Source organism: Protopterus annectens, chromosome 11.part0 (assembly GCF_019279795.1).
Source record: "Protopterus annectens isolate FY-2018-M chromosome 11.part0, PAN1.0, whole genome shotgun sequence".
Lineage (NCBI taxonomy): Eukaryota > Metazoa > Chordata > Ceratodontiformes > Protopteridae > Protopterus > Protopterus annectens.
In genome coordinates this window covers 1,322,438,033-1,322,464,593 of record NC_056745.1, presented here as the reverse complement: position 1 = coordinate 1,322,464,593, position 26,561 = coordinate 1,322,438,033, and positions in this window count along the sequence as shown.

Here is a 26,561-nt window from a genome sequence, read left to right as displayed (position 1 = left end):
TCTGCAATATGCAGATAGTATGATTGCCTGATATACCAAACATCCACATGTCTACAGCTATATAAAGCAAATGTAGCAGGATGATGTAGCTGAACAAAGCTAGATATGAATGTGTATGAAGAACAATAAAATGTATATTGATGTTGCAGTAACAGTCCTATCACCAAGTTGAAATAGTTATCATATAGGAAACTGTAGTTAGAACAGTAGTGTGTATATATGTGCAGCTATTAGAAATGTACAGCATATGTATTGGTATTTGAAGGTGTTAATATTATTTTCTTCACCCCACCCTATAACCACATATAACCCATTCCACGTGAAAATGGTATGTACAATCACAATTAACACCCCTGGATGTTTGTCCTGTTGGGTCATATATATTTGCATTTCCGTTGATGCATCTGCCCTGTTCATACATCCAAACCTGATGGCCTGTTGCCATCAATCAACCCTGCATGTTGTTGGACTGTGTATTGCTGTTCAAATTATACATGTGTTATGCTCACTGTTCAATGGTGTGAATATCTGGGTGTTTGGTTAATGGGAATACTAATGCATGCTGTTACAACTAATTGTGAATGGTATTATATGTCACTAACCCAAACTGTCATGACATAATGCAAAACATAGGACGACAGGGAAGGCCGGTTCCAGCGGACCCACCTCTCCCACCTCAGCTGGTGAGTGCACCTGTCACTAGTGCCCAGTCTGGACCCTCCTCCGGTAGCCCTGTGCATCCTGCTGGTGGAAGCGCTGCAGGGGATGGGGCCCACCCCCCCTCTGCAAGTGTGGCCAGAGGAGAACCACCACTCACCTTCCGTAGCATCCGGACTGTGGTGCATAGGGAGATTCGGGACTCTGTTCTCGAGCCCCTATGCCAGCTTGAGGCACAGGTGGCACAACTTATGGGCATGCCTGTTGCCCAGCCTACACAGCCCCCAGCACAGCCCCATCCTGGGCAGTGAAGGAACAGTGGCAACTGCCTATGGGTGGGGATATCAGTTCCACTGTTGCCATCTGTGGGCTCATGGGCTCTGGATATCCAAACCTCCATCCCCGTCAATTGTGTGACCCCCCCCCACATGTGTCATACACCACCCCTGTATGCGTATTGTTTGTCTTGTCTGTTTACCTATCCAACCTACCTCCCCAGCTGTACCGACTTCCTTCACCTGACATACCACTCTCACCTGAAAAAAAAAAAGGGCACTCTGTACCCACAAAAAAATTATGCCCCATACATAGCTGCCCATTCCGCACACATGTCTGCTGGACATGGAAACTATCAATTACAATTGGCTGTACAACAAGTATTATTGTTGTCCTGACACCTCTCTCAGGGGTGGAAGGTTTCAAATGTCACACCAAATTACATACATATGCACAGATGTTGCTGATGAAGAAATGGGCATCTATGGGCCTTACCTACATCCCTCCTGCAAATCCCAAGGTTGTTTCTCTACTGTCTTACCCTCTTTGTGACCCCTTTTTCAACACTTTCCTGTCTCCCCATTTTCATTTCTTTCAAAGAAAATAGCGCGGGTGTGTGCAAGAGTAAGCACGTTTAAGTGGTTGTAAGCGGGTGTGCGTGGAGCTAAACACCAGTGCGCATGCGTGAGCTCCACGCAAACTGTGATAACCCGGTTACAACTGCTTAAAAGTGCCTTAGTCACTTTGATTGACAGGTCATGTACTCAGTTCAAAAGCAAAATAAAATCCCACTGTCAGTCCTGAACCCAGGACCTTGGAAACAATAGTCTGTATGACCTACCACTAAGCCATGACTCTTATACAAGAACATTGTGCTAAAATAAATATAACATGTAATAGTAGGGATGAATGTAAAGGGAATATAGGATGTGTAGTACCCAAAGCATGTCATGTAGAATTACTGTCAAAACTACTGGATTCCCATAATAGTAGTGTGTGAACAGAAACAGCCATACTAGTTGGTAGCTTGTAGGTAATAATGTCAGTTAATGTACATATATAAATGTATCTATATGTACACATATATATATATATATATATATATATATATATATATATATATATATATATATATATATATATATATATATAGTTGTAGGTGTCATTGTGCATACACACTTACTGCAGGGAACAGGAGAGAGGAATGGAGAAATGTGAATCTACAACACAGCCTGAATCATGAGAGAGATACTAACCTTTACACTCACAGAACAGTGTCCACAGCATACCAGCATGGTCCCTGTCCTTACAATCTGAAAGGGCAACGCCTATCTCACATACCCTTTTATAGCACTGACGTGAAATCACAGTGAGAACTGCAATCAGTATACAACTGGCTGTATGCAATTAGCAAATGCTGGCTCACAATTGGTGCAGAGGCCATCACATGGACCTATGCAGATACCTACAAAAGCATCCTGTACTAACACTCCACACATGCAATACATTCATTGCACTGTCTGGAAGCAGACAGAGGGAGAGAGACAAACTGAGAGAGAGAGAGAAAAAAAAAAACACGCTACACACTGTGACTCTAAGCTGTCAGCAGTGACAGTAGCAGCAGGAATCAGAAGCAGTGGTAATGCAACCAGCTGCGACAAACACAGGTAATGCAAAGTAGCAGGTTAATAGTGTGCATACTGTGAACCCTCCAAATGTGTCATAGGTCTGTATCTATAGGTATGTCCATGTGATATGTTGTGTGTACGCAGTTCCACCAAAAGGGGATGACTGTACATTACATGTCAATCAGTGTTAGGCCATGATCCTGGCAGCAGTTGTCTGTGCGTTGCCCTCAGCAATGGCTGTAGTGACTGCTTTAAAAGGTCAGCCAGGTTCAAAAGGCAGGATCAGCCCATCACAAAGGCACACTGGCTGGGAACAAGTGTCTGCAGGTACCTGATATCACTGCATATGCATCCCATACTACATAATTCCATAGCTTAGCAGACCAGGCCGGTTATGCATATGATGTGGTAGTTCCCAGGGTCAGTTGAGGTGCCTCCTTAGTGGTGTGGGACCACTGTTGCTGTATGCCACTGTCCAGGTACATATCCTGTAGTATGGCCAAGATAAATTATCAGTGTTATATGTGGTTGTATGTCCTCTTGGAGTGCAGGTAGCACACATCCAGGGATACCATGAGGTCACAGTGATGCTGTGTGTTCGGCTTTGCTGAGGGCGGCCCTCACCTGGACATGTGAGATGATAGGGAGGTTACATACAGCTGTGATAACTATTTCAACTGGTGGGGGAGAAGGAGGGGGGATACGTGCACCAAACCTGTCTGCAAGAATGTTGCCAATATCTGTGTGTTTGGTGAATGTTAAGTAGGTGTGTATTAACACACAGCATATCTGAGGCATTTGGTCCATATGTGTAACATAACTGAAGAAGGCCTTGTGGTTATCCATAGTGTTTGTGGCCATTTCCCTCCCAGAGTAGGCCATGGCCATTGTTATGAGGGACCATAGCGTAGTACCAGTGCTGACCACAGATGCCTTCCTTTAATGTGAATCTGCTCTGTCCTGCAGTAGCCTCCTGCTATTGTTATACAATCTGCCTCTGTCTGGGGTCCACTGGACAGGATGCCTAACCTTTGTGCATAGGGTCTGGGTTAGAAATGTGTGTGCAAGTTCCATGCAATCTGTGGCATGTCCATGGTAAGCATTTGCAAAGGGGTCAGCAGTGTGGGTTGTGGCTTCCACTGGCACAGGGTGCTGCATGGATACCATCTCAGACCTAACAAGTGAATAACTGTCTAATCACATACATATCAAAGTAGTCTACTGTGCTGGTGGTGGTGGTGGGATATGTATAACCAGGCCGAGTAACTTGTGTCCACATCACACTAGTGGATGGCGCCCCACATAAAGTACCTTGGGATGAACCCCCAGAGTGAGGTTGAGCATTGGACCTGTCAGTGTGTGCTGACCAATGGGGCATGCTACTATGTTGTGTGGAATGTGGCAGGTATTGTTGCACAGGTGTTGGCTGAGCACTGATATCTGGCCATGTACCTGTGTATCCACCACGACACACACACATGCAACATATGGGAGTAGTAGTATATCACTACACATGAGTATCATGTACAGTATGTGTGCCATATATTGCTGACATAGTCTGCTGATATCCTGTTTGTGTTCTCTTCCAGGGAGATGGCGCGTCAGTGTAATCCCACCTACTCTGCAGTGGAAGATGAGGAGATACACCAGAGCCTGGTGCGGGAGTATGACATCCTGTTTTCCCGCACCAGTCAGAATCAGCATGAGAGGGCTGCACTGTGGCAAGACCTTGTCCGTAGAGTAAATGAAATTGGCATGCATAATAGGACATATGAGCAGGTACGACATCACTGCAGTGATTTAATCAGAAGTGTCCGTCAGCGTGCATCAGATATCCACAGGCAAAAGGTTGCTACAGGAGGTGGGGTGGCCACACATCCCCCCCTCACCAGACTGGAGGGGCTACTCCTAAGTGTTGTGGCTCCAGCCCCAGAACAGCAACAGCAGTACACCTGCATCATGATGGAGGCTGGATCCACACAGCAGCACGACATGGAACGTGCAGGTAATATGCCATATGTACACTTGACTGTTCTGTACACTGTTAGTTTATGCATGTGTAAGGTGTGTCCGTGATATGTATCTGTCATCATAGTATGTAATTGTGCATGTGTGATACTGGCAATATCAGCAGCTGACGTGTGAAAGGCAACTGGTGTACTACTGCACTGTATCATATGCAATATCAATGGCACAGTTGTGCCCACTGACATTAATCTCATCATTTCTGCAGATCCCTCCGGGGTTACAGCAAGGCAGGCCATCCATGCTGGTGAGTGTGTTTAACAATACCTACAATAGTCCTGATAGTGCTAGTAACCCTAGTGTAACTCAGTAGTGCTCTGTGTGTATACTGCGGAGTGTGCATGTGTGCAGGTGTGCCTGTGCCCATGTGTGCATGTGTGCATGTGTGCAGGTGTGCCTGTGTCCACATGTGCATGTGTGCATGTGTGCCTGTGTCCACGTGTGCATGTGCGCATGTACACCGTACACGACCATGTGTGCATGTGTGCATGCGCGCATGTGTCCATGTGTGCATGTGACCACGTGTGCATGTGTGCATGTGTCCATGTGTGCATGTGTCCACGTGTGCATGTGTGCATGTGTCCACGTGTGCATGTGTCCACGTGTGCATGTCTGCATGTGTGCATGTGTGCATGTGTGCCTGTGTGCATGTGTGCATGTGTGCATGCATGCCTGTGTGCATGTGTCCACGTGTGCATGTCTGCATGTGTGCCTGTGTCCATGTGTGCATGTGTGCCTGTGTCCATGTGTGCATGTGTGCATGTGTGCATGTGTGCATGTGTGCATAAGTGCATCACTGGTAACAATGTCTGGAGACTGTAAACTGTGTTTCCTGTCTTCCTCCCACAGGTTCTGGTGCTGCTCTGGTGTCCTGCAGCAGGGAACCTGAATCTTGTGCCACAGGTACTGGTAACGATGACATTTGTGTAATGGTACAGGAAGGTGTGTCAGGGTCCACCATTGGTCAGCCAATTGACAGTACACAGCTGTCAACCCCATCATTGCGCACAGTCATCCTGCCAGTACATACTTTGTCACCGTTGTCCCTAGGTGATGGACAGGATACAGTGGGCATAGACCAGGGTAATGTGGTACCTGTGGCACATGCGTCCCCACACAGCAGCCATGGGCAGAGTCCTGCGATGGTACCACACAGACAGTTGCCCATGGGTTCTCGTGGGAGCATCCATGGGCGTACTGCTTCTGGCCGATGTGCCCAAAGAGGTCTGTCAACCTCAGCTATGTTTCGGACTATCATGCAGGCACAGTCGCGTATGGAAAGGTACACCAGACAGGGTCTGATGGAGCTGAGAGCATGTCGCACAGCCATGACTGACAGTATGTGTGACATGGCGGATGCTATCCGTAATTTCACCGATGTCATAGACAGACATTGTGGGTACATATTACAGCAGTTCCACAACCAAATGTCCATGAGCCAGGGTAATGTTGGGCGTTTGCGGCGTCGACGTGGCCATATGCCAGCAACAGCAGCAGCTGGCAGTCGGCGCAGATGACAACAGGCCCACACACACCCCCATAGTGCCAGCAGCAGCCCCAGCAATGCTGGGTCTGTACTGTCATTGGAACGCCCCAGGAGACCACGTGCATGTGGCTCTGGACAGTCCCAACAGGGACCTGTGTCCAGTCAACACACTCCCGCTTCTGATGACAGTATCCAGTCTGGCTTAGTACTGGATATGGTCCGTAGCACACCTGCCAGGCACAGGTACTGTGTCCGTGCCCACAGACACTGATCTGTATGACCTGCCAGGTGCAGTCTGTGGCTGTCCACAAACCCCTGTATATGGCAGCCATGAGGTGGAACTGTGTGCGTGCATACACACATGCAAAATGTTAACACCTAGGGTGACCACATACACGCACACACTGCACCAACACTGCCCCACCCTGTACTGCTGCCCCTCACCAACACACATACACACACATGTCAATTGGTGGTATCAGTGGCTGACTCAGGCATACCTAATTCACACCCTATGCATATGATGACACTGTGCCACCTCCTGCAATCTCCAACATCATTGCGGGAACAGGTAAACACGTTGCTGATGCACAGGGTGACTACATAGAAGTGTATTAGTAGTATCATGTTGGTAACAGTACAGTGTGCTGCTATGACTGTGTGTATATCCCAGCATGCCTGATGCAGTAACTGTATGAATGTCCTGAATTGTTATCTGCACCCATAGTACATACCAAAGTGTAACAGCTGCACATAATTGCATGCCGGTGGTAAGGATATCAACAGATAGCCGCATACATGGGTAGCACAGGGGGGAAGCTAACGCAAGTAGTGATATGCAATGGTGGACATGTACAGTAATGGTGTCAAGTTGCCCACAACGACTATGCAATGTGGATGTTTGCGCATGTAGATATGTGTGCAGTACCAATGTAATCCAAATCACAAATAACTATGACATAATATCACTTCTACCATGGGCATCTGCGCTGTGTATTCCTGGGTACATGTTGATAGTGCCTACATATTTGCATTGTTACTTACTGTTATTGTTACCCCTTCTTTGTTGTACAATGCACTACTTCCAGCCCTGCTTGCTGTAGCTTTGTTTGCATGCATGTTCGCTTGGGGTTCCCTGGAACACTGCTTACACCTGCAATGCAGAGTTACAGTGCTTCTGTAGACTCCTAGTGACATCTGCATAGCGTACGATACGTATGTCAACTTTACACATGACAGAACGTCACTGTCTATCCTGTACGCATGTATATTGCCTGTGACACATTGCACATGTCTTACCTGGCATTTACCCACGTGTGCAGTCATATATGCCAGTGCTATGAAACAGTAGCAGTACACCCACACATACACACCTTCAGTATGTTGTTCCCCATTGGCCCTATGTGTTGGTACTCACCATGGCAATCACACTACTAGGGTAGCATGTTCAAAGGTAACCTGTGAATCACCTGTATGGTCCAGTTGTGGTTTATGTGAGTCATGTGGCAATGTCACAGCTGCCACATGTATGCAGTCAGCCATCACCCTTGGCCAGGAATGTACAACACATGTGTGGGATGCCACCACACAGCCAATCTGGGGACTGAGCTCTCTGAACCCAGTAATGCCATACCCTGTCAGGTGGCATGTCATATATACTACATCCTGGACAAACTTCAACCCCAATCCCTGCTGCTACTATTGATAAAACCCCTGAAGATGTTTCTGATAGTTTTGTCCAATTCTTTACTGAGACATTTCAAGCCCTAGCTAGCCATCTACCTCCTAGCTCCCCTGGTCCTGAAAGTAGCACCCCTAGAAACCTACTTGCGTTCAGCTTCCAAACAGTCGCCACTTCACTTATCCGTACCTTGATTGAAAAAGTAAAACCCACTACACTTTCTGCTGATCAACTCCCTGCCGAGTACCTACAAAAATCAGCTGATGCTATTGCTTACCCCGTCTCAAAACTAATCAAATGAACCATGGTAGAATCTAAATTTCCCACCATCTGGAAAATATCCTATGTAATCCCACTTCACAAAGGAGGCAGCTCTACTGAATTCTCCAATTATAGGCCAATAGCTATACTCTCTCCACTTGCAAAGATTATGGAAACTTTATTCATAGACAATTCATGCACCACCTAATCCAAAATCGCCTTATGGCAGACACTCAGCATGGCTTCCGTCCTCATCACAGCACTACTTCAGGCCTCCTAGCCTTTACTTACACCATAAACCATACTTGCAACAATAATTATATATCCTCAGCCCTCTTTTTGGATCTTTCCAAGGCATACGATATGGTTGATCACCAACTTCTAATCCACACCCTGCAAACATTCTGTCTAGATACTGGAGCCTTCCACTGGTTTCAATCCTACCTGCATGGTCGACAGCAGGCTGGCCTCTGGCAGAACAAACTCTCTAACCTTCTACCTAACACCATCAGAGTACCACAAGGCTCTATACTAGGGCCCTTGCTGTTCTCCATCTTCATTAACGACCTTTATACTGTCATCCCAAACGTCAGCTGTATCCAATATGATGATGACTCTACTCTGATTTGCTCAGCCACATCTCCAGTAGAGTTATGGTCAGCTACCCAGACCACCTTTAATACAATAGAGAACTGGCTTTCTGAACATCGTCTGATCCTAAATCCCAAAAAAACTAAACTGCTGTTATTTCACCAACACGTAGGTCTACCGCTTTCACCTTTACCATAAAATCAAATGATGGCACAATAATCTCCCCTGACCCATCTACTAAACTATTAGGTGTCATCATAGACAATAATCTCAAATGTGACCTACATGTTAACCAAACTATCAAAACCATCAATAAAAAACTAGGGTCACTTTACAGAATAAAAGCCTTCCTAATCCCTCCAGCTAAAATTGCCATAGCTCGCTCACACCTTCTTTCAACCCTTCTGTATGCATCCCCTCTACTCTCGAATATGAACAAGAATGTCCTTAACAAACACTCAATTTGCTACAACCACATTGCCAGGTTTGCCACTGGGCTGCCTTTTAGGACACATTATTGCATCAATCTAAATCAGCTTGGTTGGCTTGAATTACCTAGCCTAATGCAGTATAACCAAACTGATTATGGCCTATAAAATCCTCTATAATCCGGACAATACTCCTGCACTTCAAATATTATCACCCCCTATAACAATCCTAGACCGCTTCGATCCTCTAACAAACTACTAATTCAGACTAGCAAAATTAATAACACAGCCGGTGATTCTCTCTTTGCAAACTCTGTAAGTAGATCCTGGAACTCACTTCCAGCTGATATTACCTTACTTTCCACCTTAGGTCAATTTAACACTAGACTCAAACAACATTTGTCACTTAACTGGCTATGTCAATGTATCAAGCCTGGCTAACTCGAATGTGTAAAATCTGTTAACCAGTTTACTGTGTAATTTAATTTAATCCTGACTTGTGCTCAGGACTAACTTTAACCTGTGGAACATGTTTAACTTGCTTACTTATGTAATCTCTGTAAATAATCTGTTTGTAATATGTAATGCTGGTATTATGTAATGCTGTATCTGCTTACCCTTGGAGCTTTTCTCCCCGGGCCTCCGCTGAAAATGGACATGCATCCAGACAGACTATCCCGGTCAACAAATGTAAGATAAATAAATAAATAAATAAATAAATAAATAAATAAATAAATAAAAAATATTACAGTGACTACAATACAAGTCAGACATTGACATGCACTGACAGCATGCTGAACACACTGGGGCATACGTGGGGACTCAGAATAGCATCCTGCCTGAGCATCACACACCTCCGCAGCTTGCACACAGGCATATGTTCTGTCGGAACAGAGCACATGCCACACATGGCACACACATCCCGTGTGCCACACACTCACAGCCTGTAGGGCTACACAACACACGTGCTACAGACGTGTCAGTTACCTGTCTTGGGTGCTGCACTGCGGTCCCACTCAACAGGCTGTATCTGGTGAAGGTCACAGTGATATGCCTCAGGGGCACTATGGTCCACCACAGAACACATGCATACAGGTCAGTCAGAGGCATGGACACATATGACTCACTCATTGACCATGCCAGTATGGTGGACCTGAGACATACCTCCCTGGACTACATGATAGGGAACATAGAATGGATCTCTCAGCATGTGGCACAGGCCAGTATGAGCCTGATCTTGGTTGCCAACATACCCTCACCAGGTATGCTACCACTATATGTGGGAAGGGTGTTGTATGTCTATATTATGCTCAGTCTCCAATGTCATTCATAGGGTATCTGCTGGCTGTCAATGTGTGCTTACATGCTAGGGAAGCCACAATGATGTGCAAGGGTCATCTTGCACGTGACACCCATGGCCCGATGTATATTGGCAAAGCTCCTTGATACACACATACTGCCTTATGCTGTAGGACACGGTTTACATAGCCACCTCCACGGGTATCACACAGGTTAGGACACTAACAGTGCTGCTACACAACAACAGCAGTGTACACTGCAAGATGCATGCACTGGACACTGTCCTCAGCACGGTGAACTGCAATGTCTGTGCAGTACCAGAGTCCTGGTTCATGGCTCACAGGTGTTACCCATCACTGACAGATTATGCCCCATACCATGCCTGTCGTCCCCTACACATGTAACACACATGGACAGGGGGGTGGTATCCTAAGGCACCACAGATACACACACCTCCAGGTTGTTGGCACAGCACAAAGCATCAGGGCCTAATCATGTGCAGCTAACAGTGTGTCGGACTGCCATCTGGTTCATAGCCTGGCACACACAACCCTCCCATACACAGGAAGACCACCGACCCTCCATAACAACACTGGCAATATGACAGTCTCAAGAACTGTCTTTATATGGCTGGACTGCATCCAGCCAAACATTGTGCGTGAGCATTACTGTAGCTACAACACACTAGTTGAAGGGTTCACAGCATGTGGTCACTGAATTGCAGTGGAATGACATGTTACCACTACCACAACAGGTGGGAACATGCAGCACCTGTACATCAACTACATGTACACTATATGGGCCAGACCAGATGTGTATCCCCTGCTGTAGGTATTTTACCATATACACCCACACTGTATAGACACATATCGTGTGTGGCCCCTGCACAGTAAGACACAGTCATATTGGTATATATTGCTAATACCATTTGTCCACTCGAGGCATGTGTCAGACATGGTAACTACTGCAGGTCACAGGTATTTATGTGTATGTGTCACACACATACATCATGTGTGCAATGCCATTGCTGGTTTAGGCAATGGCATGCATTGTTATGTACAAAGACCCACACAAGGTCATAATGTGTGACACAACCACACGTGGCAGTTGTGGGTTACCAAAACATACCTATCTGTACTTTGACAATGGTAATAGACACAGTAGCAGAGCGCACTATTGGCATTACTAGCCAACTTGCCCTGTTTGGCTGTGCTGATAGTGCGGTGACATCCCCTGTGTTTACTGGGGGAATATGCAGCATCTGGTGTATTGTTGAATTTGCCAAAAGGATCTGTTCTCTCACATTTGCATTTACACACACCCTACTACCCCCACACACACTTGCCATTTGCTGGATTCATATCCCTACCTAACTAAGTCACGACACACGAGAGAAACACATTAGCAAAGCGCACTATTCGGATTACTACATAGTTCTTCTCTGGCTGTACTTATAGGGTGCTGACATCATCAGTATTTTGAAAGGGTAATGTGCATCAGGTAGTGTGATCTCCTGATTGCCAAAACTAACATGTTTTTCATACAGAAACGCACACACACACACACACTCCCCACATCCAAACACACACACACTTGCAGGTTTCAAACCCCTACCTGAATATATTATGGCACGTGAAAGTGACGTTGTAGCAGGTTGCGCTATTCTGAATACTGGCAGAGGTATTTTCTCCAGCTGTATGTATAGGGTGCTGTCATCATCACTGTTTGGAAAGTGTAATGTGCATCATGTAGTGTGATTCCCTGATTTCAAAAAAGCACATGTTTTTCATACAGAATTGCATACACACAGAGTCCCCCCATCCAAACACACACACATGCCATTTACAGGTTTCAAACTCCTACCTAACTATATTATGATACTTGGGAGAGACGCATTAGCGGAGTGCGCTATTTGAATTACTGGGAGGTTTTTCTTCTCCTGCTGTACTTATAGGGTGCTGACATCATCAGTGTTTAGAAAGAGGAATGCACATCCTGTCGTGTGTTCTCCTAGTTGCCAAAAGGGATATTTCCTTCATACAGACTTGCACACACACTAGCTCCCTCCACACACACTGAGCATTTGCAGGATTCAAACCCCTACCTAACTATGTTCTGATACTTGAGACAGACGCATTAGCGGAGTGCACTATTAGCATTACTGGTAGGCTTCTTTTCTCCTGCTGTACTTATAGGGTGCTGACATAATCTGTGTTTAGAAAGGGGAATGTGCATCCTGTAGTGTGTTCTCCCAGTTGCCAAAAGGGACATTTCCCTCACAAAAAATTGCACACACACTAACCCCCCTCATCCAAGCACACACACTTGCAGGATTCAAACCACTACCTAACTATGTTATGACACTTGAGTCGGACGCATTAGCAGAGTGCACTATTCGCGTTACTGGGAGGCTTCCCTTCTCCTGCTGTACTGATAGAGTGCTGACATCATCTGTGTTTAGAAAGGGGAATGTGCATCCTGTAGTGTGTTCTCCCAGTTGCCAAAAGGGACATTTCCCTCACACAAAATTGCACACACACTAACTCCCCTCATCCAAACACACACACTTGCCATTTGCAGGATTCAAACCACTACTTAACTATGTTATGACACTTGAGTTGGATGCATTAGCGGAGTGCGCTATTCGCATTACTGGGAGGCTTCCCTTCTCCTGCTGTACTTATAGGGTGCTGACATCATCTGTGTTTAGAAAGGGGAATGTGCATCCTGTAGTGTGTTCTCCCAGTTGCCAAAAGGGACATTTCCCTCACACAAAATTGCACCCACACTAACCCCCCTCATCCAAACACACACACTTGCCATTTGCAGGATTCAAACCACTATCTAACTATGTTATGACAGTTGAGTCGGACACATTAGCGGAGTGCACTATTCGCATTAGTGGGAGGCTTTCCTTCTCCTGCTGTACTTATAGGGTGCTGACATCATCTGTGTTTAGAAAGGGGAATGTGCATCCTGTAGTGTGTTCTCCCAGTTGCCAAAAGGAACATTTCCCTCACACACAATTGCACACACACTAACCCCCCCTCATCCAAACACACACTTGCAGGATTCAAACCACTACCTAACTATGTTATGATACTCGAGTTGGACGCACTAGCAGAGCGCGCTATTCGCATTACTGGGAGGATTTCCTTCTCCTGCTGCACTTATAGGGTGCTAACATCATCAGTGTTTAGAAAGGGGAATGTGCATCCTGTAGTGTGTTTTCCCAGTTGCCCAAAGGGACATTTCCCTCTCACACACACAAACCCCACTCACGCACACACACAGAGCATTTGCAGGATTCAAACCCCTACCTAACTATATTATGACACTTGAGAGAGACGCATTAGCGGAGTGCACTATCCGAATTACTGGGCATCTGTTTTGCACCTGCAGTATTTATAGGGTGCTGACATCTTTATTTCTACAGAGGTATGTACATGTAGTACTACCTGTCAGGTGGGGGATAGCATATATATGCATTTGCAGCCACCTATGTCAGGGTCAGATATGCACAGTAGGGCAACAAGCCTAGTATTGACCTCTACACCCATATGTTCAATTGTCGGATGCACAATATTTGTTGTGCTGTTCTACTGTTTGCAGGTCTTTATTGCCATAGCATTCCCTGTTCCTATGACCAACTTGTGTATCTGTGGAAGATGTTTGCATATGACGGCGATCCACTATATCACTTATGTCTCTGTAGTCATTTACTGTGTGCACTGGGCAGATTGCTGTGTTGTGGTTGGTTCCTGGACAGACATGTACAAATACCAGATATGTGTGGCCAACTGCTAAACGGAGATATGGCCTAAGTGTGTGAGCATGCCCAGTTCAGCCTTTCCATGGCATGTTGTCTGACATATGCCTCATTTATCAAAGTGTGCGAGCATGCCCAGTGAGTGTCACGTTTATGGTTGTGTGTTGGGTGTCATGTTGTGTACTAACTGGCCAACTGCTTCGTGTCTGCCACAACAGGGATTATACTGTGCCTGCAGGGATTGCATGGGATACTTTGCAGACAGTTCTCAACTTACTTTCATAATGACCTAACACTGTAGTACCGTATAGTGTACTGGTTCAGTACTTTCACTGTGGTGGACAGTATCCTGGGCTTTAGTCCTATGACTGCTTGACATCTTCATAGTGAGCACAACAGACTGTGTAGGGGCCAGTTGTGCACATATGACCATGTTGCATTATGTTCAGATATGGACTACCTACACCAGGCTCATCCAACATTGCTAGTGTATTCCACAACATGGGTGGACATTGGCAAACACTAACAATGTTCCCTAGGCCATTTCTGATGCTCGTCACAGGGTGTGTTTGTCCTTCGACACACATTGTAACTGGGGTTTGCCATGACATATGTCATGGTTAGTATACTGTGCCTCCGTCTACCTCTGACATAACAGTGATACCCAGGGTTAGCCTGCCATCTCCCATCCACTCATCAGGATTCCTCCTGATGGGTGTCGATATGTGACTGTCTGGCTGACCTGTACCAGGAGTTTACTGATGAGTGGGGGTGCCTTCTGTGTTATGGATCATTCTGTACAGCTTGTCCTATGCATGTCAGTGCTGGGGTTCAGGTCTCTCACGTGCATAGCTCACTGCCATTCAGATTGTACAAGGTGCAAAATGTTCATTCATTCCAGGTTGGACATGGCTTCATACATCAGGCACAGCTTGCCTGTAGTTGGGCAGTATGGCGGTGTGTGGGGTTGCAGTTTGTTTACTCAGGAAACATATGGCATCTGTTCATGCTCTTTGCTACTCCTGGTGGGGTACTGTTGTGGACTTTACAGTTGATGGAGGTGTCTGCTGCGGTATATCCCACAGGGGCTATTGTAGTCACTTGTGATGCTGATGGAGGATGACTGCAGAGCCACAGTGAGTTCCCCTTATCTACATCTGCCAACCTTCATGTTTGGGTGGGTATATAGTATATGTTTCTGCAAACACTACAGCCACATGTTTGTCCAGTGCAGGATATCTATCACCTTTTGTACCCAGGTCTCACATTACATGTTAGGAACGTCATGGGTTAACACCTGTGTGGTAATTTGTGGGCACTTACTGTATATCCATGGTGGTTGTCTATACACAGTTCTGCAATTAGCTTGCTGACATGGCTATGGCTCCAGTTGTCTGTTTGTAGGTGGCCCTTTTGTGGGTTGCTTGTGTCAGCTGGGGGTCGGATATGGTGGGCTTTTTTTACTCCTCTGCATACATGTTCAGTCACAGTCCTTCCATGTTGGCCTATACCTATGGGACATATATACAGAACGGGGGGGGCCAAGACCAGGCCTTGTGGGATGCCACTCATATCTGCTTTGTAGTCTGACATGGATGCGGCATGTCTGACCATGTCAGTTCTGTCCTTGGTCTGGTTTGCAACCCCTCTACTGACATAGGGGTATATATTTAAGCTGGTGAACATATCCATACTGAACTCGTACGGTATTGTCTAGAAGCATGTGCACGGTCCAGCTACGCTGTGTGGACCACATTGCCCTCATCAATGACCTTAATGACTGCTTCAAATGGCTCAAACATGTTTAGGGGCAGGATCTGCAGTTACGACAGCCGCACTGTGTAGGGTCCAGCATCAGTAGGTCCACAATAGCCTTCTGTCTACGGTACATACTGATCCTTTCCATAGCTGTGCAGAACAAGCTTGTCAGGATCCTGGGGTGGTAGTTTGCAGTATCCATTCAGGCAACACCCTTGTTGTGATGGACCACTGTTGTTGTACACTGCTCTTTGGGTACATATCCTGTGGTAAGGCTGACATTGGGCAGTAGTGTGATTTGGCATTCCATTATTCTTGGAGTCCAGGTTGGCCTCAGCACAGGACACCATCACATACCTTTGCTGCTGTGTGTTCTGCTTTGCAGATCATGGCTGTTAGCTCAGCATCTGCAGTGTCAGGGGACCATCAGTCTGCTGGGATAGGTATTTTGCACTCTGGGGGGGGGGGTGTTTGCACTGCACCTGACAGGTTGTATGTTAGCAATATGTGTGTGCGTTTGGTATGTTGTTTGTAATATCTGTGTGATTCGGAGCATATCTGTGGATGCCCAACATGGTTCCTACCATCAGTTGGGTAAGCCTCGTGATTATCCTTAGTGTCCTGTATGTTTTGTATCTTCATAGGTTCATGGGTTCATACTAGGCTATACACCCTAGGCCATTAGTAAGCCTAGCCAGAGTGTGTGTGCCTTTCGCCACCCCTTGCTATGTTCTATTATGGCCATTTATGAATTTCTTCACTGTGCCTCTGTCTGGTCGTGACACAGTGAGGACCCCCAGTATACATGTACGATCATCCATCCACTTGGCAATATTCCTGTTGAGGGGTGTCAGTGAGGGGCTCTGCCTAACATGGATTGGGATCCTGTTTCTGGGTGTGGGGAGCCTCTGGGTTATGTAGGCTTCTGTCACTGCACAGACATCGATGTTCTCCATAATGGGAAGTGCCTCAGGGGCATGCATATTGCAGTTTACACATCTGGCATTGGTCAGCATTACCCTTATGTTTCCTACCACTTATGTTTTTTAGGGTGGTGGGTAGTCTTTTTGGCCTTGCCTTTATATGGCTCTATGGAGGTGGCAAAGGCCTTACCCAGTATCCAGACACACACTGGTAACAGGTGCAAGCCATCCCTGGAACAGCAGCATGGCTTGTCATGCTTGACATCTCAAGCAGACAGACATTAGACCCTCTTGGACTGACAGCTGTAACTGTGCCAGCTGTTAAACATGAGCATTCTGTGTTTGTACTGTGGCATCATTCTTGGTGAGGGTTGGATGCTGCACACAGCCAGTGTCATACCGGCCTGGGGTACATACTCAGAGGAACCATCCATGTCTCTTTTCATGTTGACCAGGGAGGTACATCTCAGGTAATTCACACCAGCATAGACATTGAGTGCATCATATTTCTGCTTGCTTTGGGGTGACCTGTGCACTTGTGTTATGTGGCATTTTGTGGCAGCCTACAGGCAGCTTACTCTACCCTTTCCCTTGTTCAGTCTGGTGAGTGGGACAGCAGTGTGTCTGCCTATACAGACACCTATTACAACTGTATCAGGCATGTTGTTTCTCCTTCTGGCCTGTGACTGTTTGGCACACCAGCTTTGCGTACTATTCATTGCATGTGCTATGTTTGAAGGTTGTGGTTGCTTGTGATTTGCTTTGGAGGCTTCTGTTGGTGTGGTGTGTTTGTAATTAAGGCCTCCAGGAATATTTGTCTGTGTTTATGTGTTTGGTTTACAGTTGTGGTAGGTCTATGTAGGACTGGGTTTGTGGTGTATGTGGTTACCTTCTCCTCCTGACTAGTTTTGACAGTACTGAGTTGGTGGAGCTCAACCTCTGGTTTGGATACATGGTTGCATCTATCAAATATATTTGTATTTATTGGGAGGGTGTTGTGGTTGTCTGTGTACTTGGGACTGGTGTCACATTGCCTCTGGATTCACAGATTCTACTTGTTGTGGCTGGACTTAGTGGATTGTATGTGTGGACATATGTTATTGCCATACTACTGGTCAGTGATTACCTCCCTTTTTATGTTTGCTCTATCATGTGGTAGCTTCCTCATTCTCTTGCATGGTTTGGTAATGGCTGGAGTCCAGCATGCCAGATGCCTGCGTGTATGGCATTTTGTGTTGTTGTTATTTGTGATTGCATACTCCAAGCATTCCTGGCTGTGTTCATGGAATGCCTGTATAACATGTTCTGTGGTGTGTCCCATATTCTGCACTTGCACATGGCCTTTCGTGGATTCAACATCAGTTTGGAGGGCTGCAACCTATGCTTTACACATGTTTTTCACTGTGGTATTCTGGCCAGGGACTGGGGTCAGGATGTGTATATCCAGTGTGATTGCTCTATGGTCTGGTCTTACTGGTGAGGGATACACTTCTCATCTTGCCATCCAGTACACATGTTGCTGATTATCACATCCAGTATGCTTACCCCTCTTGTGGGAGTGGTACATTGTTCCTGGGCATTTTGGTTTATGGATTCTGGGAACTTTTCTCCTACTGTGTTGGTGCTAGTATAATGCTCCCGGTGTATGTCTGGGTATTTTTAGTCAAGCAATATAATGTGGTTTGGGGAGCTTGATATATTCATGTATTCCGACATAGGCCAGGTGCAGTTCCTGGTATTAGGACAGTAGTCTGCAACAGGCTATATACTGGGAGGCGGTTTTAGCCATTGGTATTTGACCATGGCTAATCCATGCAGCTTCTTGTTGTGGTACCAACATGGGGGTGTGGTTATCCTTGACATTTATTGCTAGTCACCCTCCTTTTGTAGCCTGTTCCATGTTTTGCGGCTGTACAGCACAGCATGAGGTGTGACCTGGTAGTGTTAGGGTGCTGATGTGAGCCTTGACCCAGTTCTCTATTACAGGACTGGTATCTACATTCCCCATACTGTGTGCATTTACACTGCACACATCTTGCTGTTTAGACATCTGGCATTGGGTAGCATTACATCTAGGTTCCTATCCCTTGTGGAACCTATGAAGGTGGGTTTGTGTTTTGAGACTTACCTATTCAGGGCATGTTGTGGGTACTGACAGCCTTTGCCAGTATCCATGGGGCATGGCATGATGGGTGCACACCACCCCTAGCAGGTGGTGCATCATGTCATGCTCTGCATGTCTTCCCAGCCTGAAACACATTGGCTCCCCTTTGACTAACTGCATTACTTCAGCCAGTTATTGCACTTGATCATCCCATCATCATTTTGTGGCTTCATGCTTGGTGAGGGTGGATGTTAGTCAGGGTGCTCAGGTGTGCATATAGTACATGGTGTTACATTACTTAACACATGGCATTCATGCCTCAGGTGGCGCTGCAGGGCTGCCTCTGTCGGATGCGCATATTACACTTCCCTGTACATGTTTGTGAGCAGGTCATGTCATTTTAGGCATCCATGTTATTATTTGAGTGAGTCAGAGGGGGTATCATTTCCAGGGTTCCTACTGAGCCAGTGTATGTGCTATGCGTTGCCTCTTTGCCAAGGCCAGGGCATACTGGGCATGCCTCCTTCTGCCTACTGGGGCAGGCTCAGGTTGTTCCACCTCCGAGTCACGCTCTACCTGTGATGGCCTTGGCAATGGTGGGGGGGCTGTTTGGCCTGGCCCTATGCTGGTCCTGCTGCAGCTGTTTTCACAAGATCATATTATGTAGCATAGCACATACCATGACAATTTGGGTACATGTAGTTGGTGTGTACTGCAAGGCTCCACCAGATGTGTCCAGACAACGGAACCGTGACTTGAGCAGCCCAAACACACGCTCTATTGCATTACGTGTTTGTGCGTGTGCCTCATTATGGCGTTCCTGTTCAGGTGTGTGTGCGTTTCTGATGGGTGTCATCAGCCACGGCTCCAGTGCATAACCTGCATCCCCCACTAGGTGTCCGTGTGGGATGTCCCCATTGGCAAATATCTGGTACAGCTGCATCAAATGCCAGATGTGGGAATCGTGGTAACTCCCAGGGCAGCCAGCACACACATTCATTATTATGCCCTGGGCATCACACACGACCTGGCAGTTGATGGAGGGGAAGCCCTTGTGGTTAATGTAGGCCCTACCCCGCTCACCGGCTGGTGCTTTGATGCATATGTGCGTGCAGTCTATTGCACCCACTACCTCAGGGTATTCCGCTATTTGCTGGAAGAGACGCATATTGCTGGCCAATACCTCACGGGCATTGGGGAAATATACATGATCACCGACATGTGCTGACATGGCATCCAGGAACTGGTGCAGTACCCTGGAGGCTGATGCCTGTGATATCCCCATCATATCACCAGTTAGTCTCTGGAAGGTACCTGTTGCTAGTATTCTTAGGCCAACACATACCTTGGTTTCCACTGGGATGGGTTCCCCTCTGTTGGTTCTGTGTGTGAGGCGTGGCCTGCACAGCTCAACAATTTGCTGCAGGAGCTCTCTGTCCACTCTATAGCGCTCTACTATCTCCAGCTCATGTAACCCATGGTAGGTGACCCTGGGCCTGTACACTCTTCTCCGTCTCCTCACTGTGGGTTGTCTGGCACCATCTGCATTGTCACCACCCTCAGCAAGTCGCCTATGTCTCATTATGACAGCTATGGGAGGCCCTAACATTTCTGCTCTGAGTGAAGCTTTTTCAGTTTTCACTTCTATTAGCTTACTCCTGCCTTGCAGTGTCTCTTCAGAGAAACATACTGCACTACTGTTTGCAGAGTTTTAAGTGCTGGGCTGGGCTACTATTCTGTCTGTGTAATTGCCTGCTTCTAACTGTTTTCACCTGCTAGCTTCAGCAGTTATCCCTGCTAGCTTCCTATTAATTCTGTTGCTTCCTTTTTCCTCTCTGTTTCCTCAGGGGGGAGCAGCGTGCATACCAGCAGAAACACGCTCACAGTGGCTTACACGAGTGCACACATGCTTACACGGTTCAGAATCTGCTTATTCGCGTTAAAACGTGCGCACACCTGCGGAAACAGTGTTAAACATCTCCCAACACGCTCACACATGCTCAGTCTTCCTTACATGTGCACACACTGCCCTACTCGCGCTTCATGGCGCGCACACGTGCGCATGCACGCCCAGCAAGAAACTTTGGTGTAAGTAACAGTGTACACCTTCCATTTCCTGACTTTCCATGACTTATCTAGTGGCACACCTCTTTCCATGATCTGTGTCTGTCATCTGTCATGTTACACTGACCTCCAATGAACTGCATTTCTTTCTAAGATTCCCCCCCTGTGATGTCACCTATCTCCTACTCTATTCCTCCCCCTTACGTATCTCTTACACTACTCAGACTGTGCTCATTTCCTATGTGACTGTGAGATTCAGTATCCTAACCCTCATTTACATGAGATTGCCTACTAATGCTTAGTTACATGTCTTAGACTCAGCTTCCCCCCTTAGCAACCACTACACGGTGGCCATGTTGTTTTTGGTCTGCTGGTCCCTGCATTGTCATTCCATGTATTGCATAAAACCCACATTTGTGGGTTTATAACCTTCATTTTTATGTTTTATACAGCGCAGCCCATTTGCGCGGGGCTGCGCTGGGTTGAAACATCGGCGATCGACGAGAAAATGAAATTATATTTTTAATATTTTTGCATCGGGTTATCTTGCCAATGGCCACATATTTGGCCATTGGCATGCTGCCTGAGTCATATGCACCCTTTTTTTGGAGCTAACATGGCTCCGTTGTGGAATTTGCAGAAACGTACTCAGTTGTCAACTGAGTACATTTCTGCAAAACGCCTTTACGGACTGGTTTCTGCTTCGTGGATCGCTAATATACCTCATTTGCATACCTTTCAGCTGCAAGTGAGGTATTTAGCATGTCCACGCCCAGTCCGTGTAAGAGACGTTTTAGCTGGTCTCTTGCACGGAGTTTAGGGCTGTTCCTGGATCGTGAGGCTTGCATGGAGTGTTGTACGTCTCTTACACTCCATGCAAGCCTTCGTGAATCCTGCCCAAGGAGTGACTTTCTGATTATCCATTCATTGGTCCAAGTTTTGCTTAAAATGGGATAGGGAGGAACTCTGCTTCGCATGCATAGGGAGCCTATTCAAGAGAATGGGAATTCTCTGAGAAACATATCTGTCTCTTCAACATGTCCTATTTATGTTGCAAGCAAACTTTACCCCCGGGATTTAATAACGCTTACATGGAGTGTAAGAATAGTGCAGCCACTCCTGCATAGAATATGGCCACCGAGTGATCCAGTAAACAAGCCTGGGGATGTGCACGAGCCTAGTAGCACTATTCCTGCACGGACATCACTGAATAATGCTTATTACCTCATTTGCTGGTGAAAACAATGCAAATGAGATGAATTAGCGATTCAGGAAGCAGGCAGGCATCTGTGCAGGAATAGTGTTACCTGCAGAAATGTATTTGGCTACTAGCCAAATACATTTCTGCAAAAATTAAAGTGCTGACATGACAGCTGAAATAATAACATATATTATAATCTTTAGGCATGCTAATGGCCAAATAAATGGTCATTGGCATGGAAAAGTTTTGCAGAATTATAAAAATAAAAATTTTTTTTGGCCGATCTCGGCCATTTAAGCATAGGGCAGTGGCGTGCAAATGGGATCATGCCGAATATATAGAAAAAAAAGGTGAAAAGGCAATTTTAAGCGAAATCTGCATTTTGCCATTATAGTCTATGATATGCAGAATCAGAACAATTTCAGGGAACAGTAGTTGCTAAGAGGAAATGCTCTGGTGTAGTGCAGTAACTAGGGATTAAGGCAATGGGGTATGCTAATGAGGGAAATTTACTGAATCAAAAAAGAATCTAAGTGCCAAACTGCACTTAACCATGTAGGTGCTATAAGGCAGTAATGTAAGCAGGAGAAGCAGCCGACATGAAAAGGGGATGTGTCATGCTTGGTGTAAGCACATTGGAGCTCCACGGCTCCCAGATAAGCTTAGCTAAGCACATATAAGCAAGGGTGTGTGTCTGAGACTGTACTGACTTATTCCATGAAATGAAGAGCATGTTCGCATCCAGGGATGACCATTTTTCAGTGTTTATATTAGCTAAATAGGTTTGCTTGGTGCACACCAGGTCTAAAAAAAAAATGGAAATAGCAGGACTGTTTACATTTGGGGACCAGGTCTGTGCAGCATGCCCTGGGACTTAAAAAGGGCAGAAGCGGGAAGGGAACAAAAAAAAAAGAAAATAGCAGAATAAAAGCAATCAAGTATAAATTACATAGCTAGCAGGTGGAATGCATTATAGTCAGCAAATCATACAGGCAGCATCTGCAGCACAACAGTATAAACTATGTGAACACCTTACAGTCTGTTTTTTCCCACAAACTCTGCACCATTGGTGTACACATGCGGGGGAATTTTAACCGAAAACATGTTAGGGGCTACCATTGGTTTGATCCGTCAGTATGTGCTAGAGGCTGAGGGTGGTGAGGATGATAATGCTGACAACCACCACAAACCAATAAGGAGGAGAAGAGGGTTCAGACCCAGGGTAACTTTCCAGGGGCTACATGATCTGGAGATAGTAGTGCGCTACAGGATGGACAGAGACATACTGCAAATCATCAAGCTGTGCCAGCCTCAACCCAGAGCCAACAGAGGGGAACCCATCCCAGTGGATACCAAGGTATGTGTAGCCTTAAGAATACTAGCTACAGGTACTTTCCAAAGACCTACTGGGGACATCATGGGGGTCTCACAGGCATCTGCATCTAGTGTACTCCACCAGTTCCTAGATGCCATGCTATCACATGCCGGTGAGCACATTTACTTCCCCAACACCCGAGAGGAGAGGACCAGCAATACGCGTCTCTTCCACTGTGTAGCAGAATACCAGGAGGTACTGGGTGCGATAGACTGCATGCACATCCACATCAAAGCACCACCCTGTGAACAGGGTAGGGTCTACATAAACCACAACAGCTTCTCCTCTGTCAACTGCCAGGTCATGTACAATGCCCAAGGCATTATCATGAATGTGTGTGCTGGCAGCCATGGAAGCTATTGTGACTCCCACATTTGGCATTTATCATAGTTGTACCAGGCATTTGCAAGTGGGGGCATCCCATATGGCCATCTGTTGGATGATGCTGGCCATGCACTAGAGCCATGGATGACACCCATCAGAAATGCACACACATCCACACAAGAATGCCATAATGAGGCACATGCTCAAACCAAGATCATAATAGAGCATGTGTTTGGGATGCTCAAGGCATGGTTCTGCTGCCTTGACATATCTGGTTTAGCCTTGCAGTACCCTCCAGCCACATGTGCACACATTTATAGTATGTGTCATGCTCTACAATGTGATCCTGCAGAAACAGCTGCAGCAGGAACAGCACAGGGAAGGGCCACACAGCACCCCACCATTACCAAGGTCCCCACAGGCACAGAGCGACTCAGAAGAGAAAGCCCCTGAGCCTGCTCCTGTAGGCAGACAGAGGCATGCCCAGTATGCCTAGGCCTTGGCAAAGAGGCAATGCATAGCGCACACATTGACACTGTAGGGACCCAGGGACTGACACCACTCTCTGACTCGCGCACACACACAGTAAAGTGGATGACACACACATCACATTATCTGTAACTTACCATGTATAGGCAGTGTACTGTGTGCATTCAACATAGGCAGTCCTTAAGCACCATCCTCACAACTGCTGCAGGCACAAGGTAAGTCAGTCTTCTTAACAATAAATGAATGGATTACTATGTTTTGGTATCATATCTATGGAAATGCTGCATGCATGCAAGGGAATGGGGTGGCCTACTGGGAGTGCAGCAGACAACTGACAGCTATGTGGGACACCAGGAAATATCTACACAATATTGGCTCCCCCACACTATGCAGTATCATTTAAGGTGACAAATTCCACTGCAGTATATGTGGGGGGGCAAACTAAGGGGGGTTATAGATCACATGTATGGATGTCACTGTGGGGATCTTATACTCACTCCCAAGTCAGCCATAGAAAACCATAATGTCTGCCAAAGGCACACAAATGGTGACAATGATGGAATACCCCTACAGACATACACAGTGATTTCACAGCAGGCCTTGCAGTAAGACTCTCTGAAGGGTAAGAAATCTGAAACTCAATTGTATGGTATTACAATCTTACTTGTGGTCTCTAGTGATATGCCTCTTCTCCAAGACAGGGCACAATACTATGCTAAATGGAACCAAAATGTAAAGCCAATATCAGCACAGTCCATGCAATTGTGTACTGTTGGCAGGTGTGACCACCCCCCCACATCCATATTCACATAGAAATGCAGTAACATGTAAGTTTGTAGGGTAATAGCAGCAGAGCACATATTGCCAGGGCTGTCTCAAATCAATATGATAACTTGTTGCATGTCCACAATATGCAGGGGTCAATGAGCTATGTATATGTGTGGGGAATACTTGTCAGGATGTAGCTAGAAACTTCTCATGGCTGTTGTGTCCTACTGGTCTAGGTACAGTACTGTGGTAGATGGGGCCATCTTCCATGAAATGCAGTGCCAACTATATTGCATGCCAGCTACGCATACAGTGGGAGTTGTACACACTGCCCAGATGTCAATATCCATTACTGCCGGGAAGCAGGATAGGTCATGTACAGGGGGCCACACATATGAACAGTACACAGGCTGGAGTTACCTACATAGTGCCTACCATATGTCACAACTGTATAGACCTTTTGCAGAATGTACACAGGTTTGCATCATATTTGTGGTGTCTTTATTCTACAGTAGTGGTTGTCTGGCAAATCACTGGCAAACCACGAAAGTCTAAAGTCAGAAAATATTGATGGATTGTAGTGTCTCAGACTTCATACCCTATAGAAAAATGCATGCTAATGCTAAATCTGTTATTGTATCACCCTTCCAGGTTTGTAAGGCCAATAGTTACAATGGTCTGTATATTTAGGCCTTTGTCACCCAATTACTCATGGCTTTGTCCAGATGTCTGGCTCACATATATAGAGAGCTATGGTGCCTAGTAGCACAGCAGGGTGTTCTGTTACTTACCACTGTCACCCCAGGGGAGGATCCACTGCCTGGCAGCCTGGGAACATATGAGTGCCAGAACGCACTGGCTTGCTACAGATGGCCTGCAGCAGTCTCATGTTGCCTACAGGCCTCTGGCAAAGGCCCATGCCTCACCCATAGTGCCTTTGTAGGGAATGTGATGGGGTCCATACTACCAACATAACACAGTCAACAAAATGCAAATTTAAGGCGATGCTGCTAAATGGTAGTAGCATACCTATCAAACTTGTAGAAGAAGAAATCTGGACAAAGCCATACATAATGATGGGATAAAGGCCCAGCTATGCAGGCGCATTTGAAATATTGCTCTCATAATGTTAGACAGTTTATAGAATAACAGAGGAGTTGTGAAGTAGCAGGGATTTCATGAAGGGTTCGAAGTCTGAAACTCTAATGTTCCCTGAGTGATTTGCAACAAATGTTCTAGAAAACCACAATGTTAAGGGAAACCAATCAGATATATGAGACATGAATCTGAATAATCTGTGAGAATTTCTACAGTTGACAGGTATGGCCACACCAGGATATGATCTGTCAGGTAAGAAGAAAATCTCACAACCAGGAGATCCTCAGCCAGCATATCACCAAAGTGCTGGACCTTTTACACAGCTTCAACAGTCAATTAGCTGCAGCCACACCTCC